General features: G+C 37.7%; 1 protein-coding gene across 2 annotated transcripts in view; it reads right to left on the bottom strand.

Moving 5' to 3' along the window:
• Nucleotides 1-22,137, bottom strand: part of Cntn5 (contactin 5) — a 1,138,775-nt gene that overhangs the window by 336,836 nt on the left and 779,802 nt on the right. The gene's annotated exons all lie outside the window — the stretch shown is intronic.

Consider the following 22,137-nt stretch of genomic DNA (forward strand, 5'->3'; position numbering starts at 1 on the left):
AACCCACCCACATAGCACCACCACCAACAAATGAACAGGATTAATAATTGTTGGTTATTGAGGAATTGAGAGATAAAGACCTCAATAAAAATATATAGACTAATAGAATGAATGTAAAATCTGGAATTATCCTTCTGCTACATTCAAGAAACACATCTTAATATCAAAGATAGATTTTTACCCCAGAATAAAGAGTGAAAAAGACTTTTCAAGCAAATGGTCCTAAGAAGCAAGCTGGAGCAGCTATTCTAATATCTATCAAAGTAGATTTCAAACCAAAATTAATCAAAAGAGACATGGAAGGACACTTCTTACACATCAAAGGAAAAATACACTGAGATTATCTTTAAATTCTTAACATCTTTGCCTGGAACATAAGGGCAGCAACAATTGTAGAAGAGACATTATAGAACTTAAATTACGCATTGACCCTCACCCATTGACATTGGGAGACTTCAGTATCCTACTCTCCTCAGTGCACAAATCTAAACAGGGAAATATTGGAGCTAGCAGATAATATGAACCAAATGGACCTAACAGATATTTTCAGAACATTTCACCCCAACACAAAAGAATACACCTTCATTATTAATAGTTTGGAAGTTTCTCCCAAATTGATCACATACTCAGTCACAAAGCAAGTCTCAAAAGATACAAGAAAGCTAAAATAATCCCTGAATTCAATCAGATAATCAGGGATTAAAATGTGATTTCAACATCAACAGAAACAACACAAACCCTACAAACTCACGGAAATGTAATAAGTCTCTACTGAAGGACTGCTGGATCAAGGCAGAAATAAATAAGGATAGACTTCATAGACTTCAATAAAGATGAATGCACAACATATCTAAACTCATGGAATAGAATGAGAAGTGTTGCTAAGAAGAAAGTTTACAGCACTAAGTGCTTCCATAAAGAAATTGCAGAGACCTGGTGGTAGCAACTTAGCAACACACTTAAAAGCTTATGAAAGGCCAGGAGGTGGTGACACATACCTTTAATCACAGCCCTTGGGAGAAAAGGCAAGAAGATTTCTGTGAGTTTGAGGCAAGCCTGGCCTGCAAAGTGAGTTCCAGATAGCCAGAACTACATGGAGAAATGTCATTTAAAAAAAAAAATGGAACAAAAATAAACAAGCTCACCCAAGAGGAGTAGACAGAAAGAAATAATCAAACTGGGAGCTGAAATCAATAAAATGAAAACAAAGAAAACACTGCAAAGAATCAAAGAAATAAAGAAATAAAAGACAAAGGGAGAATATCCAAATTGACAAATTCAGAAAAGAAAAGGGGGCCATGAAAACAGACATCAAGGAAATTCAAAGAATCATTAGGTCATACTTTAAAGATCTGTACTCCAGAAAATTGGAAAATCTAAAAGAAAAAAAAGTAAATTTTATGATAGACATGCCTTACCAAAATTAAATAAATTTAAATAGACCTGTAACTCCTAATGAAACAGACGTATTAAAAGTCAACCAAAAAAGACCATAGACAGACTATTTTAGCACAGAATTCTATCAGACTTTCAAAGAAGAGTTAATGCCAATACTCCTCAAATTATTCTATAAAGTAGAAACAGAAGAAACATTGTCAAAACCATTTTATGAAGTGAGGCAACAGTTACCATACAAAGAAAAATAATTTCCCTTATGAACATAGATGCAAAAATACTTAGCAAAATACTCACAAACTGAGTCAAAAAACACATCAAAACCATCATCCACTATGATCAAGTAGACTGTTCCCCAGAGACTCATGTATGGCTCAACATGCAAAAATCTGTCAATGTAATCTACTATATAAGCAAACTGACAGAAAAAAAAAGCCCACATAATCATCTCATGAGATGTCATAAAAATACAATACCTCTTCATGATAAAAGTCTTGAAAGTTCAAGGACACAAGGAACAGACCTAAACATAATAAAAGCAATTTACAGCAAGCCTATAGCTAACATCAAATTAAATGGAGAGAAACTCAAAGCATTTTCACTAAAATCAGGAACGAGAAGGCTGTCTACTCTTCATATCGATTCAATATAATACTTGAAGTTCTAGCAGGAGCAAAAAGACAAACAAAGGAGATCAAGGGGATAGAAACTGAAAAGGTAGCAGTCAAAGTATCATAATTTACAGATGATATGATAGTATACATAAGTGACCCCCCAAAATTTTACCAACGAACTCCTACAATTGATAAAAAACCTTTAGTGCTGAGTCTGGATACAAGATTAACTCAAAAAAAAATCAATAATCTTCCTTTTTACAAATGACAAACAAACTGAGAACAAAACATGTAAACAACGCCATTCATAAGAACCATAAACAATAATATTAAATGTCTTGTTGTAACTATAACGAGGCAAGTGAAAGATTTGTATGACTTAAACTTGAAATCTTTAAAGAAAGAATTTTATTTCAGAAGATGGAGAGATTTCCAATGCTCACGGACTGGTAGAATTAACACATCAAAAATGGTCATCCTATCAAAAGCAACACAATGCTTGTTCAACACAATTACCATTGAAATTCCAACACAATTCTTTAGAGACCTTGAAAGAACAATACTTAATTTTTCATTAAAAAAAAAGCAAAAACAGAATAGCTAAAGCAATCCTGAACAATAAAAGAACTTCTGGAGGTATCAGCATCCTTGATTTAATTTCTACTCTGGAGCTACAGTAATAAAAACTGCATGGTATCAGCATAAAAACAGACACATTGATCAATGGAATAAAATCTAAGACCTAGACATAAGCCCACATTCCTATAGACATTTTATTTTTTGATAAAGAAGCTAGACAGACACAATGAAAAAAAGAAACACCTTCAACCAATGGGTCTGACATAACTGGACGGCAGCATGCAGAAAATGAAAATAGATCCATGTTTATCACCCTGCATAAAACTCAAGTACAAGTGGATCAAAAACCTCAACATAAACCCAGTGTACTCAGAACCTAATTGAAGAGAGGGTAGAGAACAGCCTTGAATGGATCGGCACATGAGATGGCTTCCTGAACAGAACACTTGTAATGCAGGCAGTAAGATCAACAATAAATAAGACCTCAAGAAGCTGAAAAACTTCAGTAAGGCAAAAGACACCATCACTAGGACAAAACAAGAGCCTACAGAATGGGAAAATATTTTCATTAACTCTATATCCCATTCAGTGCTATTACCCAAAATATATAAAGAACTCAAGAAATTAGATATCAACAAACCAAATAACGCAATTTTAAAAAATGGGGTGTAGACCTAAATGGAAAATTCTCATTATAGATGTCTGAAACAGCCAAGAAAGACTTAAAGAAATATTTCACATCCTTAGCTAGCACCAGGGAAATGTATATCAAAACTACTTTGAAAGTCCATCTTTTACCATCAGAATGTCTAAGATCAAAAATTCAAATGTGAAGCAAGGGGAAGATGCTCTCTCTTGCTAGTGGGGTGCAAACTTTTATAGTCACTAAAATCAACACAGAGTTTCCTCAGAAAATTGGGAATTGATCCACATCAAGATTCAGAAGCACCACTCTTGGGTATCTTCCCAAAATAGGCCCCATACTACCACAAGGGTCTTTCTCAACTATGTTCTTTGCAGCCTTATTCCTAACAGCCATAAACTGGAAACAATCTAGATGCCCCTCAAGTGAGGTATGGATAAAGAAAATGTGGTATATTTACACAAAGGAATATTACTCAGCTGTTAGAAAAAAAATGACATCATGAAAATGTCAGGCAAGTAGATGTAATTAGAAGAATAAAATGATCCTGAGCAAGGCAACCCAGACCCAGAAAGACAAACATGGTATTGCTGACTAATAAGTAGATATTAGCTGTTAAGTAAAGGATAATCACACTACAATCCAGAGATTGACAGAAGTTAAATAAAGAGTAGAGGTTTAGTGGAGCACATGACTTTCTCTGGGAAAGAGAAATAGAAGAGGTTTTGTTGGTGAACTTGGGGAAGGTAGGGATGGGAACAGGAGGCATTAGGTGAGGGAGGGGAGGAGGGAGTGAAAGAGTATGGGGAGAGACAACAGAATAGATGGGCATTTCAGGGATGTTATGGAAACCTAGTGCTGTAGAAACTTCCTGGAACCTATGAGGTTGACTGAAGTGAAGAGGGGCTTGATTCTGCCTCAACTTGCTATGCCAGACTTTGTTTACTCCCCAAGAAAGGCCTTACCCTCTTCTGAAGAGTGGATGTGGGAGTGGGATGGGAAGGAGGTGGGGGCCACAAGAAGTGGGTGGAGGGGGAACTGGGGTGGGTACACAAAATGAAAAAAATAATTTAAAACATTAGTTTTTCTCTTTTTTCCTATTCTCTCTATGCATGATCACAAGTGACTCTTATGGAGACTCTTTGTGCATAGAATTTAAAAGCTATTTTAGGGCCTATATAGAGGCTCAAAGGTTAAGGGAACTTGTTTCTCTTACACATGAGTGTGTGCACACACATATACAGAACATAGACATAAATAAATAGCAAAATAAACCTAACAAATCTACTGTAGCCTATTTCTACATATTATTTAGACAGGGTATCACTGTGTAACTCTGTCACAGAACCAGCTTCTAGACCAGGCTTGCCTCAGACTCCTAGAGAAACACCTACTTCTGCCTTCTGAGTGCTAACATTAAAGGCCAGCTCCACAATGCCCAGCTTGTTCTTTTTGCCATATATTTGTGGACTCTTTAAACATTTCATTAATGTATAAAATGAATGCACAAAAATCACATTTGCTTATAGCTTTTAGCCTTCCAGTGCCTCTCATGTCTTCCAAACTTCATGAGCCTCTCTTTAAAAAAAGAATCTTATGGCTTAATCTTCCCACTCAGTATTGCTGGAGATTTTTTGAAGACATCACAGGGTCTCTCTCTCTCTCTCTCTCTCTCTCTCTCTCTCTCTCTCTCTCTCTCTCTCTCCAGTTTTCACTTCTCCATCACATTGTTTCACAGGATTAGAATGCTTTTGTCCCCCTGATATCTTTAGTCAAGTGCCTAGACTCCAGCTAACCACAAAGACCATTTTAGGAAAGTAGGATTTGAAGGTGACTTTAGTTCGTAACACACACTTTTTCTTAAATGCTGTATAAATATTATTAACTTGCTTCCTGCTTTGTTAACAACTGTGCCAGAAAGATCATCAACATCCCTCTCCAATTTTATTGTAGAAGTAATTAAGTTTAGGTATGGAATAAATTCCTCCATCCTCCTTTCTTGCCACCCACGCTTTCATTCATAGCTTGTTTCTCACCATTCTCCACTCTGAGTGGATGCAACACCTTTTCAACCCGATGCCAAGTTCATCACCAGCAGATCTTCCATAGATACATGCTACAAATGTGACAAACATTCGAGAAACAAATTTGTTTAAACTGATTTATTTTTTCAAATGTTCTAGAGGATTTCATGTTATACTGAAGATTCTTGAGATGCTCTCAGATGTCCTAACAGGTTATAATCATAGCTTTCATTAACAAAGCCGGCTTCTGTGTCACTGTACTCTCTAGCAAGCAACTTTAAAATCCTATCTTAAAATGACTACAGTATCCTCTTGTATCTTTTTTTAGGGGAATCAGACAACTTTTTACCACCAAGAGTCAACTTTTGCTAATAAATAAGAGTCATATATATCCTTTAGAATTCCCATGAACTTATCCCTTATCAGGCCTACAACTTTATTTTCATGTCTCTGTCCTTCCTGCTCATTGTTGAAAACCTGTATTCCCTTCAGCCGTAGTCCATAATTCTCCTTCCATATATGCAATACTTCACTGTGTAACTCCTTTTAGAATCTTGCTATAAGGGTCCTCCCTCTCCTTGAGTTAATTCTGATATAGCTCCCCACCCTCATGCACGTAAAACCTTATATGCTTTAGATATATGATGTATCTCCATGTTCCTTAAAGTTGTGAAAATGGCTAATATATAACTAAGAATTATTGATGGATAAAAGGATGCACAGATACTGAAATGTTGACTCTTCTATGTCATGAGATAATTCTTTTGAAAATTTTAATACTAGGAGAAGATTTAAGGTAATAAATAAAACAATTTCAAAGCTGATCTAGAAGGCTTTCTAGAACACTGGGAAGATCTCCTATTTATACAGACCTGCTGTGGGAAGGACTTGGATCCTGTACTGAGGTCAGTGTTCTTGTCAGTTGGCTGAGCTGTGTGGGTCTAATTAGATTGACACAAAGCAATTAGTATTTGTGCCACATGAGTATTTCATTATTGTCTGCTTCATAAATGTTGGGAGTGGAAGAGTAAACAACATACTTTTCAGTGAAAATGTGCACACCTTTCATCCAATCACAAGGTCTGTCCCTTTTCTCTTAAAAAATCAGCTCATAAATTTGCCATGATTGTTCATTTAAAACATGAAACATCCCAATGCCCTACCCATTCCGTCAAGAGCATCATTTCAGGACAGATGCCCTTTGGGTTAGTTATGAACTAAGATTTTTAACGCAGTTTGAACGCTCGTTTTTGTTATGATGAGACACTATTGAAAGGCTGTCCTAACTTATCTTGGTTAATGAAAGCATACACATACTCTTTCCAGCTGGCCATTTCTACTACAGCAAAGTGGCAGCACAGCTCTGAGCTCATTAACCCTGTAATGAACACCTCATATGGTGGGAGGGGCACAATTTTAAAACACCACTTGGGATCTGAGCTTCAGTGAGAACAAGTAGTTCCTTAAAAAACACACATTCAATCAATGACCACACCTGTGGAAGAGATGAAACTCAAGCGAAGAGGGAGGGGCGATCAAAGAGGCTTCTCATGCAGGGACCCATGAATGACTCTGCCTACATAAACTTTTTCTGTTTATATTATGGAATGGTACCCTTATGAGAACACCAGGGTGCAGGTCCGCATAGAGCTTTTCACATTTTAATAATATTAAAACCCCATAGCATGCTTCACCCATGTCCCACTCCAATTTTACTTCTGCAAAACAACATTTCATGCCTATCTTCTGTGCCTGTATCTCTGAGACTGAGTGTCCTCAAATATTATTAAAATGTAAAGATTCTTAAAGAAACCTACTGCATACATTCAGAGTTAGCATCTGGCATCATCCTATTGTAACAAGCTTTTTGCCATCTACATCTGTTCTTCTCAGTTTCATCTCAGATGACATGGGGGCCAGATACCTCACATATAAGATATTTTTCCACCCATTTTAGGATTTTCAGTAACATCTCTATTGTCTGGGTTTCTGTCCTTCCTGGTTTCTGTCCTCCCACCAGGTCCCACAGCTGTTTAGCCCCAAAGAAATCATCCAAAAGTCTATATTAATGATAAACTAATTGGCCCATTAGCTCAGGCTTCTTATTAATCTTATAACTTATATTAGCCCATTATTCTAGTATATGTTAGCCACATGGCTTGGTACATTTTTCAGTGGGGTAATCACATCTTCCTTCTGTGGTTGGGACAGGACTGGGGAGGAATGGGCTTCCTCCTTCCCAGAATTCTCCTGTTCTCATTGACTTGCTTCTACTTCCTGTCTGGTTGTTCCACCTATACTTCCTGCCTGACTACTGACCAATCAGCATTTATTTAAAACATAACTGACAGAATACAGATAATTGTCCCATACCACATCTCTACCTGATAAATGTGAATAACTTTTTTTTTTCTTATTCCCTCATTCCAGTTATGGCACCTGAAACAATATTTTTTTTTTACTGTTTTCTCCCACTTCCCTCCTTTTCTCCTCTCTCTCTTTCTATCCTCATACTCTGGTTTCTCTTCAGGTTGTAAAATTCTTTCACTTTTTACCTGAAACAATTTTTAGATATTACTGATGACTCTGGAGTCAGGGATCACCTTTGTTAATAAGTTACTGACCTAGAGTAATTTAAGACTCATTATTTTAGTTATCGACTATTCAAATTATTTTGTGAATACTATATATATGAGGTGTGTGTATATATACATGTGTGGATAGATGGATGGATGGATGGATGGATGGATGGATGGATGGATGGACAGACAGGTGGATGGATGCATTTGAGACAGAGTTTTGCTAGATAGTCAAGGTTGTTTTTAAGCTTTAATATACAGCAATCTTTCTGCTCTTTCAAGTATTAGAATTGCAAGCATGAATCAATATTCCCAGATTATGCTTATATTTATTTCTTTATGTATGATTTTGTGTGTGTGAGTGTGTGCATGCACATGTGTGTGTAGAGGAAGAGAGAGCAAAAAAACCTGTCATTTGTAGGTTTCATTTTATTATTCTATTTTTTAGGCAGAATCTCACTATAAGGCACTGGCTGGCCCAGTCATTCTCCTGCTTCTGCCTTCACAGTGCATGGACTATAGGCATGCCTGACATGCTTGACCTCATTTTATTCATAAGGGAAGACAAGCATTCAGTGGAGTGTACTGAATTGAATCTGAATTACAATTCAATCAGAGTTACAACATAGAACTGAAAGGAACATTATCCATTCTGTGAATTAACAAATAAAATATATCATTGCTTGAATAATCTTTCAAGGTCTTATCATTTCTATTATCAAACAACTGTAAGCATATAAAATATTTGAATATCCAGATACACACAAAGGAATTGTTTGGAGACTATCAGGTTGTCAATTTTTCTTCTTAATATAAATATTCACAATATCTAAAAAATATTTATTTGTTCTAGCTCTTCAGTTATTTGATTCTGCATAAATAATTTACCTTGCATACATATATATTTATGAATAACATGGCAAACTCTGCAAGTCATGTAATTTATTACTTTTTATTCAATCATTTTGAGGTTGAAATCTTTTTTTTCTACTTTTAAAATAATGATGTTTGTATTCTTAGAATTTATTTGATTGTATTAAAATGAAACCCACACAAATTCATTCAAGGTAGTAGGAATACTGCAAATATGTAGATGATATAATAAAGTAGGGGAATATAGTTTTTATGTGTGTTTCTATGTCTTGGGATCCTAACTAAGAATGCACATGAATATTTGCTCTAAGAGACTTTTTTGATTTCTTCATCACCAAATTACAGGGTTGGCATGCCTAGGAGAACCCACATGCTTATATATAGTTAGAATATGGAGATTGCCCTAAAAACGTGGACCCTGGTAAACTATTCCTATAAAGGTTAAACTTGTAAAGCTGCAAAACTTCAGAGATTTTTTAAAAAGTAAGCGATACGGTTAGGGCTTAAAGAGGGTCAAACCACATAGACACTAATTTAGATACAAGGCTGACAATGACATTATTTTAAAGTTTTCCATTTTTAATTTCCTTTACAGTTTCTGTCTTCACTATGTTTTCTCTGCAGCCTTGGCCAGTTTGCTGACTCTCCCTGACTGACTGTCACTTATTATGACCACAGAGACATACTTCTTTCATGTTATCCATTACATAAATATGGTTTGAATGAACTATGAAGCACCATCCTTAGCATCTAGTGAGAATTCACTAGGTGGAATTAGATTATTAGTTAAGAAGACTCTCAAGCTACAATAAACCTATGTGGAGACAAGGTTTCACAGTTGCCTTAGTTCAGTCAACACTGAGCTAATAACACATGTTTCACTGTGCAGCTTGCTTGAAAATAGCTAAGCACTCAATGCCTCTTTTTATTCTGCTCGTGAGCCAGTGTTCCATGAGACCCAAAGGTCTGATTCCTCCAGTTGTACAGGCCTACATGATTTATGTGTCCTAGAACTTGTAAATACATTAATCATATGCTACATTTTTAGGTAAATACTCACTGTTATTTGTAATAATATGCCAGGTCATCTCCGCTTCGACAAATTGAAACTAAGGTTGATAAAATTAATTTTTTAAACTTTTTCATTACAACATAGGAATCATGTAGATAACCAGACTCCTAAGAGGCATTTACAAAACTCAGATACTCTCATGACATAGGAAGAGACTTGCCTAATGTGATGATAGACCCGGAAACTATAAATATTAGCACAGATCATGGGAGATGAAAAACATTGTTGACTTAATTTTTGGATCCCATTCTTCAGGAAATATTCAATATCCAATTTGAAATATATAAAGTCCATATATATTATGTAAATAATATTCCAGATTAGCAAGAAGGACCCTTGTCTTTCAGAACAAGTTTTTGAGAGTTTTAATTTCCTTGCAATGAGTGGGAGAATGTGAAAATGTGCTGGTGTGTGCTTTCAGTACAGGCTGAAGCATCGGTCAATGCTGACTGCTCAGACTGAGCCATACTATTCCTTAACACCCACGCTGATACTCTTTGATATCCAGGGCACTGGATGTCCACTGGAGGAGCAAGTTCTTTCTCACCTCCCTGACTTGCTTGTCAGTCTGAGGCTGTGGCTATACAAACGCTTTCAGAAGGAGTCTGTGTCCTTGGGGACCAACAACATTCTCTAGTACATTAGAGGACTAAAACATAGTTTTCCCTTATGGCTTCCCCTTCTGTCTTTCTCTATGGCCAATATGAATGCACTGAAATGGTACCCAGAGAGATCCTTTCTGACATATCCTGGACTGCAGCCTAGGAACACAAACACACATCTTGGTAATACAGGCCTGTCATTGCGGGCCATTATGCCTGCAACTGTGGCGAGCTAATTGGATGAGGTCAGCCAGTTTTTTCTCTCCAGAATTTCTTTCTCCTCAGGGAAGAAATGGTTCTGGTGACTGATCCTCAGACTAAGGGCACTCAATTTAGGTGCTCGTTAGCTTGGTGCCTCTTTGCAGTGTAGAGTGAAAGCGCATTTCCACCATCTCAGACCACCACTGTGGAGGGAGCCTGAGACCACAGCCAGCCCTCCACAGCGGTCACCCTTTCCCTGTCACTCATGGGTTCTGGAGTATCTTAATTAGAACCACACTGTGTACTATATTTTAAAACCCCAAGAAATCATGTTTAACAATGTATATTTAAAAACAAAAATGATGTGTTAAATCAACAATTAATTTAGGATAACGACAGAACTAATTTAGAAAAATCCTATCCATCTCTCTTTCCAGAATTTTCATATACAAAACAGGATTTTTATGCATTGTACTGACTTGATAAATCCATACACATGTTCAGTTCTGAGCTCATGGGAGAATAATTTTACAATACTACTTCTTTAATTTTATTTATGTGTGTGAGGGGTGGGGAGGGTTTGGAAGATTTGTTATAATCACTGGCTAGTCTTGTACTCACCATAGTAGACAAAGTTACTTTTAAACTTATCTGCTCCTTAAATCCCCACCATGCTTAGTTTAAATATGTTTCATCTTGATACTTGCTAGAAAAATTGCATGTGTCTTTAACAATCATTACTTTGCTTTTCTTATGCATAGTAAATGGAAGATCACATTGAAAACAATGGATATTTTTGACAGCTTGACATAAACTTCATCCTATGAGAGGAGAGACCCTCACCTGAGAAAATGCCTCCATGAGACAGGACTGTAGGCAAGTCTGGAGAGCATTTTCTTAACCAATGACTGACAGGAGAGGGCCTAGCCTTTCTCTAAATCTCCACCATTTCTCTGTAAGAAGTGAAGCTGAGCAAACCATGAAGACCAAGCCAGGTAGCAGCACTCCTCCATGCCTCATGCATCAGCTCCTTCCTCCAGGTTCTTGCCTTTTTGGAGTTCCTGTCACAACATCCTGTGTTGATGAACAAAGATGTGGAAGTATAAGCCCAATAATTCCTTTCCTTCCCCAGTTGCTTTGGTCATGGTATTTCATCACGGCAATGGTAACCCTGACTAAGAGAACTACATCTCAAATGACACTGGTCTCTACATGTGTGTCATGGCATGCTGTTGTCAAAATCCATATATATATATATATATATATATATATATATATATACACACATATATATATATATAACATACATGCACATACACACACATGCACACATCACTGTTTTTCAAATAAAATAAGGAAAAAAGAAGAAAAATAATTCTTGACCTCAGCTCCACCTCTCTGCTGGGTTTTAAGTAGAAACTGAATCAATTTTAATTGTAAAAGGAATAAAATACATCTAATGAAGACATATTTACAAGGGGAAAATGCCACTGTCATCCTGAAATGAAGCAGATAGTAAACTTTGGAATTAAAATTATGCATCGGTTTTCAAAGACATAAAAAGGAATTAGAGTTCCCTATAGTGTGACAGATATACCCTTGACTCAAAGGTTTGCACTTCAGTGATCACAGAAATGTCACAGGATCTCACGTGCCCATTCTTTGTGAATGGATTAACAGATGTAGTTCAGTGAGATCATGGGATGATCCTCAGCGGGAGTAAGGGACCATCTTGGGTAAAGTTCACAGGCACTGACTCAGTGTCCTCTATAATCCTTTTATTGAGTTAATGAGTCAACTATGGGCCTTGAACAATATGATTTACATATTATAAAAGTTGCTAGAGGAGTCACCAAGACTGCACAACTGATAAGTTGTGGGCATTAAACAATATGATTTATCCTTTTAAAAACTGGAAGAGCCATCAAGATGGCTCAGCTGATAAAAGAATTCCTGTTGAACCTAAAAATTGAGTGTTTGATTCTGGGGACCAACTGGTGCAAAGAGAGCTGAATGCTGCATGTTGTTCTCTGGCTTCCATACTCATTCCATGGTACATTGACCAAAGCACATACAATTTACACAAAATATACTAAACAATCAGTAAATGCATGCATAAATAAAGATGAAAATATTGAAAAGTTTTTGGAGAAAACAAAACGTATAAAAAATAATCAGGGGAATGTCATTAGGAAAGTGGGCTAAATGTTTTCTGTGGCCAGAGACTGCCAATATAGTGGTGGTGGCTAGGGATGCAGGTATGCACTTTTTTTTTTTCAAATTTTGCTTAAGATTGTTGATTCTTATCATGAAAACCATGCTCCATTAAAGTTAATTCAAAAATAATCAACATTTCACATGTAAAAAAGAAAAATAATGTCCCAAGTATTAATTTTTCAATTAAGGGGTATTAATTAAAATCTAACTATGTATGGTCATCTTTCTTTCTGTTTACCTAAAGGAAAATTTATTTTAGATGTGATCAGATGACTCTATTACACCATGCATTTTCTTGAAAATGTAATAGTAAAGATTTGTGAGACCATGCAAATGCAGAATAAGCTGTTTCAAATGAGTTTCTCTGGCATTGTCATTTAGCTCTTGAAGATTAATTAATGTATTTACAGAGCATTTACTAGTTCCGCATGACAGAGTTAGCAAGCATAGAAGATTCAAAGTACATAGAAAGACTAGGAAAGTCTGTCAGTCAGAAACATGAGCCATCTGACTTGACTCAGACATGCTGAAGAAGGCAATAGGTGTTACCCAAGAAAAGAGATTTTGTAGGCCCTAAAGGTTATGGCTAACGGAACAGGATCATTGCCCTGGGAAGACTCTTGTTACTTAGTTGGCTCAAAAAAGATCAGGCAAAGAGGAATAGCCATCATCAGTACAGTGTTTACCGCACAGCATGCATATATATATGCATATACACACACACATAAAGTCTAGTCAAATCATTCGAATGCCCATACACATGCAAAATCCTGAAAAGAAAGAATTACAGTAAGAACAAATTACATGTTTCAAAATCACACTATAGAAAAGTATCTAATCTTCTTGACCACAAAGCCCAAAAGTTTAACACTGGCACAATTTTTCAAGCTTGGACATTAACATCTGTGTTGAGTTCCAATGGATACTGATAAATCAGATAAGATGATATCGCTTTGGCTTTGCTGACATGACTGCTGCAGACTCTCTACTGCGGCACCCCACATTTCCTTCTCTAACTCTCTCACTTACATTCCTGAACAAGGTTCTAGGCTCTTCTCATGGGATGCACCAAGATTCTCTGAAATTCATCATGTTTAAAGTAAAGCACAGCCATTTCTTCGCTGACCTTTCCTTCTGTCCACCGTGTCTAGCAATGTTCACCTCAGCCCCAGAAAGAAAGTCCTAGGAGAGCATGAATCTGGTACAGCATTAGCTGAGATGTTTGTGTGTGTGTGTGTGTGTGTGTGTGTGTGTGTGTGTGTGTGAGAGAGAGAGAGAGAGAGGGGGGGGGGGTGGTACTTCAAATTCCCTGCTTTCAAATTGATGCTTGAAACACAAACAGGAATCTTACTGAATGCTAGCCATTATGCCTCTTCTGATTTATTTTGTAAAAATATGAATATCATTCCTCCACAGTGTTATGTTTATATATTTAAGTTCTTCCCTCATACTGAGAGTTCTCCTAACTCTTTTAACCAAAGCTCCTGCCTGTTACCACTAGCTGTTCAAGAAATAGCATATGCATACATTATATATATATATAAACACATGTACACACCTACATGTATATTCACACACATATAATACATAGATTCACACAATATATACACGCACATATCTAGATTTATACATACACACACTCATATATTTACATGACGCACATATTTATATGTATTCATACATAAATGTACATCCAACATCGCTTCTATTTTTTAATTAAATGAAAACAATAGCTACAAGGATTCTCTGCTTTCCTTCTTTACAGTTCTCTAGATGAGAAATGAGACGCATATATTGTGCTAATTAAGACAATTGTGTTAGTAGTCAGGCAGCACCAAGAAAGCCTGTCTGTAATGAGAACAATGTAGGCATCACACAGAGAGAAGCATAGCTAGGGCAAAGAGTCCCGCTTGTGTCTGTTTAGTTCCTAGAATTGCTTCATCTGTGGCAATGTAGATTTCATGCAAATTTCATGCTGTAGCTATTTTCAGGTGAGCTCTAGTCATTTACAGCCAAACATGATAAACAATGTATGTTTATTCCCTGCCCTATGTTAACATATATACTACAGTATCTTAGAAGAGTCATGGAGAATTGGGAAGAAAATATGGATTGTAAAAACAACCTCTTAATAATCACTGCCCAGGGAAATGACTCTTAACAAGATCTGGCATTTTCAGATCTTCGATTAGTTTGTTTTTGGGGGAGAAGTTTGGGGGAGGGAGAGACAAGAGTCATTTCTGTAGCCCATACTCTTCTTGACTCTTAAATGATAAAACAACATAGTTCTTAAATGACTCAGGTAAATATGTTTCATCAGTGGTTTATATTTTCTTAAAATTGCACTTTATATAAAATACCAATGGGCCATGTAGGAAACCACTGGACACAGTTGGAAGGATACAGGAGTCACATGGGTGTGAGTCTGTCAACTCCTTAGCTGTGGAACTGAGGGCACAGATCTCTGGACTCCAATATCCCCACTGATAGCACAAAGTTATTGACAGCACTAAGTATAAAACAGGGATAAAAATAAAATAAAATACCTAGGAAAGTTATAAAATACTGCCTCCCTTTTCTTCTCCTCATCCTGGAACATGATGATTCTAGGTGGAACTGAAAATAATTTCTTGAAACCAAATCACACAACTCATGTCTTCCCTATAACAAGAATTATAGAGGGAAAAAGATCATAATTATTATGCCATAAAGACAACTTAATTGATCACTTTAAAAATTATTTATGCCTGAAATATAGTTTTAAGGACAGTTTTGCATCTTATCAATGTCTGAGGGTTTCACTGCTTATAACGTGAGATACAACACTCACCTATCACAGCATGACTTATGTAAGCTCGCAAAAACTGTGCATTTAATAGCGTTAAAAGGTATATTTCTAAAATAGTTTCAACTACTAGAGAATAATAACTAAAAAAATAAAAAATCTAGGCAAATGACAACAAGCTGTGTCAAAATGAAGGTCTGGCATGTTTCCTACATGGATTGGTTGAAAATAATATAATTACAGGATATATGTGGAAATTTCAGAATTACTGAAATATCTTTGCTAAAATCAGTTTTTTACAATCTTGATTAAAACATTAAAGATGCAACTTGACATGACATGCTGCATTACTGTTTTGTAGAATAAAAGATATTAAAACACTCCTTGAATTTGTTTTATGTCATAGTGCTAGCTGTGACATCACATTGACTGAGTAGTTAGGGCTTTCAGAAGGTGACTGCATCATGAATGTAAAACATCAACCAACAGTTTACTTTGATGCCGCCATGGTTTTGCCCCCACATCATATAGACTACTTTATGTGAGGGGACAATTTGGGTTTCCAATTAGTCTATGATACAGAGTTCTCCTAAAGATCTTGCCTGTTAGAATCCCCTTTTCTCTGTCTATGGTTCTTTCCTCATCTCTAAGGCTCATACTCACATTTCCAAATGTTGTTCACCTTCCTGTTGCCTGACTGTCAACAAGTAATTCGTGTTAGGGATAATGATTTAAGTCATCAGCTTTCTCAGAAGCGTTTGCATTTTAAAGATGATTCTGGAAGACAGATCTTCAAGATAAAATTGAATTTAATGCTAACTTCCCTCTAAGCACTGGGCTAATTGCCTTACATAAACTGCCTCTTAATACCACCATCCACCAGGTAGCTTTTATTATTCCCTTTACAGGTACAATAGAGATAATTTAGCAAATAAAGCCAGTAATAAGTGTCAAAGCCAGGATGAGAGTCCCTGGCTGGAAGCCTACTCACCCAGGTGCAGAAACAGAGGCTGCATAGTGGCCTGTCAGTCTGCACAGCTGACTCTGGGATTCTATGGCTTTGTTCACTATTACACCAGACTGCTGGACCTGTTAAACCTCACTTCTAACCTGAGTGAATGACAAAATACTCTGAATCTAAAGACAACCAGCTCTGTTGTTTTGTTCTTTAACAGTAAAGGTTAAGCTTAAGCACTATAGCTCTAACACTAGAGTTAAAGGCTCTCATAGATTTACTTTGACCTTTCAAAACAGGAGTCTCAGTCCCCAGAGGATCTGCCTGGTGAAGAGAATACTGGCCAGTGGAGGGAGGACTCACCAGTGGAGGGAGTACTGGCTAGAGGAGGGAGGACTCACTAGTGGAGGAAGTACTAGCTGTTGCAGGGAGTACTGGCTAGTGGAGGGAGGACTCAACAGTGGAGGGAGTATTAGATGTTGCAGGGAGTACTGGCTAGTTGATGAAGGACTCACTAGTGGAGGGAGGATTGGCTAATGGAGGAATATAGATGAAGGCAATAAAGTAGTCCCACACTAGCTCAGAATTGAGTATAATAAAATGTTCTTTATTTAGGGGTAGACACACAGATCACGGTTCTCTGAATGAGAGGGGAACATGAACAAATTCCAGCAGCCGAGCAAGCTTTTTGTCTACATTTATAGTACAAGAGACCATCCCCAAGTGGGCTGGTATCTTAAAGGCTATTGGTTGAATGAGTTTCCACAGCACCTCCCCCTTTTGTCTAAATAAGAGAGTTCTAAGCCTAATACAAAGCTATATATAATAAGAATAAATATCAAGTATAAAAATTGGAATTACAACCAGCATAAACAATATCAAGCAAGAAACATATACTGAATGTTTCAATAATTATTCTATGATAAGGAGTCTAAGTCTTATATTAGAAATGCCTTGGCTAAGCCATGAGAAGAAACTATAACTATGTAGTCTTCAACCCCATTGAAGACCTACAATTGGCTGACTATATCCACATAAAACCTGGGAGAGCTTAAAAAATTCTCGACCCCAAATACAGAGCTTAGCGCAGCTTCTTGGTAGTTGCATTTTCCCCCCTGAATGGGCTCTGTTTGCTGGAGGCTACAGCTCCTTTAAGAGAGGTCTTCCTGACTCAGCACTGTCAGAGGCTTCTTTAGGGAGGGCTTACTGGTTCATTCTAGTTGCAGAAATAGCTCTGGCTCTTTCAAGAGGCTGATCACTTAAATGGGGTCTGGGAGCAGTGTGTTACAAGTTGCTTAAGGGTAACAAAGACCCGCTGCGACCCTGGAGCTGGGGCAATGTGCATGATTCTCAGAGGTAATGAACACACCCCTTCCATCCATGTTGGACTGGGAGGAGCCAACAGTCATTGCTGGAGTTGGTCCTAGCCACGCCCCCTTAGCTTTTTGGGTTTTGTCAAATGTGAGCTCCTTGTCAAAAATAATTACAAATATGCAATAAAGATAGATTCAGATAAAAAAGACCTCTAAATGGGTCATGGTGTTGGGAGAGAAAAGATATATATATATATATTTATTTATTTATTTATTTATATACATACATATATATGTATGTATATATATATATATATATGGAAGTAAATGGTTCTCTCTCTCTCTCTCTCTCTCTCTCTCTCTCTCTCTTTCTCTCCCTCTCTCTGCCTGAAAAGGTTTTTAGACACTGTTGCATGGCTCCTACTTAGCATCTGGTTTGCTGGACTGAGATTTGCAACTTTAATGTTCTTCTTATTTCTTTCCCCAGAAGTTGGCAGCACCTCTGCAAAGATTCCTAGCAGAGGCTGCACCTCTACTCCCTTCACTTAGCTCCTCACCTTTTGTGTTGCAGACCCACTGAGTTTCAGTCATTTAGAAGGTGTGCCAACTTGTAGAGTTCCTACAGTGAGCAGGCTTGATAAATAAAAACCAGTCATCAAAGTACTAGAGGAGCTACCCCACCTGAACAGTTAATTTTATAATCAGATGAAGAGAAACTGCAGTCTTAGATACTACTAGCAATATGCTTATGCTATGCCACATAAATTTTTCAATTCTGCCTACATTCAACAGCTACTGAACCAGTTGGTATCTTAGAAACATTCTAATCAATACTATTTTGTCCTTATAGTTTTTAAAAATAAAAAAAAAATATTTGTAGCCTACTTCTTTTGTGGATCATACCCTAAAAATTGAGGAATCTTACTCAATCCCTCAGCTACTTCCTTATCTGTGTGCTAATCATGCCCTAGAATTCGAGATTGTTGCTATCATATGGCAGTGTGAAGTACCTACTTGTAGTAAAAACTGACTGTCTTCACAGTCTAACTAACCTTTTCATTAGCCAGCATCTTCAGTTTGGACTAATAAAGACACTGGCCAGAGACTTAGGTTTTCTTTTACTTTCAAAATTACTTTGACTAATGAATGAACAGAAAATTGCTGAGAGTAAACGTGTTTGAATCAGCTGAGGAGCTTTGAGTGGGTGATGGCTGCTGAGGGAGGGAGATGTAGCTTTCTTCAGAGGTGTGGCCAATCTCTGCTGTATGGTCCCATGCTGACGTGTGTGTGGGCAGCACTAATAAGATTCAGAGGGAAGACAAGGAGTAGAAGGAGGAAGGAAGAAGAAGAGGAAGAGGAGGGGAGGGGAGAAGAAAACTGAAGTTAGGAAGAGGATATTGTAGAGGATCAAGGACGAGTTGGAGATCGGGTAGGAAGGATGTATTTTTATCTAATTCTATTGCATTCATGTATTAAATTAAAAATAAATAGAAAGAAAATATATTCAAAGTATTAAATACAAATAGTATTTTATGCATATATTCTCAACAAATGAAATATTAATATTTAAAGTAGTGAAATGTGGTCCTTCATGTAATGTTTCTGCAGCTTGGCTCATCATCGGTAACATGAGGATGCTAACTCCTAAACCACAGCCATTTCTGAGGACAGTGTGATTACTGTACTGTAGAGTGGCATATTTGAATATACATTCATTACAGACTTAAGCTTTTTATTCTTGGTCCTGAGATATAATGATGAGCCCTGAGGATGCTCAGCAAGCCCTCCACCAACTGAGATATTTCCTGAGGCTGTGCAACTTCCTGTTTTTTCTCCTGGAAATTTTAGGTCTCAGTGTAAGCTTTCGAGTATTTCTGCACATAATTGAACCACGATATACTTGAGAAGCAATAGCAATCAGTGCTTTCTTTAGCAGGAACAAGGTGGTGGCAAATACCTCCAATCCAAGCTCTTCCTCAGCTTCAGCAAGAAGATCCTGTCAGTTGAAGGCTAGCCAATTTGTAGCTGGCCAGGGAACTGGTACATGTGCATGTGCACACACACACACACACACACCACAATCCCCTCCTCCACACACAGACACACACATCCTGCACGTACCCCCCCACACCACAATCCCCTCCTCCACACACAGACACACACATCCTGCACGTACCCCCCCACACACCACAATCCCCTCCTCCACACACAGACACACACATCCTGCATGTACACACACACACACACACACAACCACAATCCCCTCCTCCACACACAGACACACACATCCTGCACATACCCACACGTGTCAGTTTGGGATATAGAACAAAAATCTTCTTTCTAAAAATCGGAAACAACAGTTAATCAAAGTAACTAATTTTAAGGTTACTATTTAGGAGGAATTCTTTTCTATGTTTTTATACAGATTTTCCCTTCTCTATATAATAACTTGAATTTCAAAATGTTTAAACAGACAGAAGTTTAGTTGTGTTAAATAAAAATTAGTTTGGGAAAGTGAGTTTAACAGTAGATAATTGCTTCCTTCTAGAGGAGTGACCAGCTGATCATGTGAGCAAGATGTTTTCCTCACATGTTACTAGACAGGATTGCATGATCCATCATCTCTTCATCATAAACGGAGAATTTAGTAAAGAGTTCATCATAGTTTTCACTGGATTCAAAGAAAAATGTGCTTTTCATATACTTTTGAGGGGATGAGAAAAAGACCATTGAGATATTCTGACCCTGGAACTTTCTGATGGCTGAACTGTTTCCTCACTTCCTAGAGCTCCCAGGGAATCATGGTCACTGCTCTACTCTGAGACATCAGTGCTGGAATGAGCTAAGAACCAATTCTAGTACTGAGCACTGTGCTGCATACTGGGGATATAAATCAGAACAGGGTGAGTTTCATAGCAAGAAAGAAATCCCAACCTCCTATGAAAGGTACAAATCGTGACATATTTAATTCTGATACTTTATCTCACAAAACAAAATTCTCCTAAATGTAACAGAAGAAAATAGGATTTGAAACAAAGAAGGAAAATAAGAGAAGAAATCTGAATGAAAGCTAGGGAAGTGCATGCCCTGTGAGTGCCTGTAACACCCTTTGGGTGGGACTGGAATTTAGGTTTGAGATGTCGATCACACATCAGGTTATGGTTATTTTCGAATTTCACAGCTCTAAGTTCATGTCTTCAAAGCCAAGGCAGCTGGTGAAGTCGGCGCTTGTGTTTGGTGCCGCAGAGCGCCAACCTGGGTGCCCATTTTCCCTGACCTGACTCTGCAGCAATTATTTAGAGTATATACTTTCCTGAGGCATTTTCCAAGTGCTCTGCCCAGAGAAAGGAGCATGGCCCCAGAAAAGAATTTCTATTTCTCAACAAGAGTGACCTCAAACATTTCAGGTTTCAGTACCTGCTTTGGTGAGAATATAAAATGTTATAATATGGTTTTATACCAATGCTACAGATTTGAGTTCACTTTTCTGTTTCTCAGTTGTCTTAATATACAAAACAAGAATCAAAAAGGGAAGTGACCAGAAAGACTGATCCTCTTTGAGTTCTTACTTATGCTCTTATGCCCAGCTCCCTGATAGTCATTTCTGCCCACAACCTCAACTCATGGCTTTCCTCCATGAGCACATGCAGAGATCCATTTATTAATGTTTTCAGGCCCAATTTTGTGCCAATCTGTGTCTCAGACATGTGGGTGGCAACAGTGAGCAAAACCTACAAAATTTCTTTCTTGGTGGGATTTACATTATAACCAAGGATAATGGAAAATGACATTGCCAAGTAAATACAGTTATACACTGAGTTAAATGATGAGCATTGTGGGGGAAACAAGGCAGAGGTAAAAATGCAAACAGTGGAGTGAGAATTCAAATGTTGCAGGTTAGGAAAGGCTGTGCTAAAGAGTGAGGCTGTGAAGGATGAGTGCACTCCTATGCCTGCAGTAGAGGGAGACAGACCTGGGGGACAGCTAGGGTAGCAGTGTGGCCGGGTACGTGAGGCTCATTGGTCAAATCAGGAAGAAGGTGGAGGAACCTTATGCAGCCAGATGGTGCTTAAACCCACCCTCTCTCCCTTAGTCTATTTTAGTGTTTTCTCACATTGAAGATACAGGGACACAGCAAGGAAGTCAGCTGCACGTCAGTGTGAAGGCCCTCAACAGACCCTGCCCATGCCCACCCTCTCATTAGGGTTCTACCAGCCAGCACTATAAAAGCATCCCTGCTGTTTCAGCCATTCATTGGTAGCCTTTTGGTCTGGCAGCTTGAACA

The sequence above is a fragment of the Microtus oregoni genome, unplaced genomic scaffold (assembly GCF_018167655.1).
Source record: "Microtus oregoni isolate MIOR12 unplaced genomic scaffold, Mior012 000008F_ref0000371, whole genome shotgun sequence".
Taxonomy (NCBI): Eukaryota; Metazoa; Chordata; class Mammalia; order Rodentia; family Cricetidae; genus Microtus; species Microtus oregoni.